Source organism: Oryzias latipes, chromosome 4 (assembly GCF_002234675.1).
Source record: "Oryzias latipes chromosome 4, ASM223467v1".
Classification (NCBI taxonomy): Eukaryota; Metazoa; Chordata; class Actinopteri; order Beloniformes; family Adrianichthyidae; genus Oryzias; species Oryzias latipes.
The window spans coordinates 30,445,396-30,445,888 of NC_019862.2; positions in this window are offsets into that span (position 1 = coordinate 30,445,396).

Genomic DNA, 493 nt, shown 5'->3' on the forward strand with positions numbered 1-493 from the left:
GATGGATGATGGGTGGATGATGAATAGATGGATGATGGATGGATGGACGGATGATGGATGGATGGATGATGGATGGATGGATAATTGATGGATAGATGATGCATGGATGGATGATGGATGGATGGATGATGGATGGATGGATGAATGATGGATGGATGGATGGATGGATAATTGATGGATAGATGATGCATGGATGGATGATGGGTGGATGATGAATAGATGGATGATGGATGGATGGATGGATGGATGGATGGATGGATGGATGGATGGAGGGATTATGGATGGATGAAAAGATGATGGATGGATGGATGGATGGATGGATGGATGGATGGATGGATGATGGATGGATGGGTGGATAGATGATGGATGGATGGGTGGATGGTGGATGAATGGATGGATGATGGATGGATGATGAATGGATGGATGGATGGATGGAGGGAGGGATTATGAATGGATGGAAAGATGATGGATGGATGATGGATGGATGGATGGA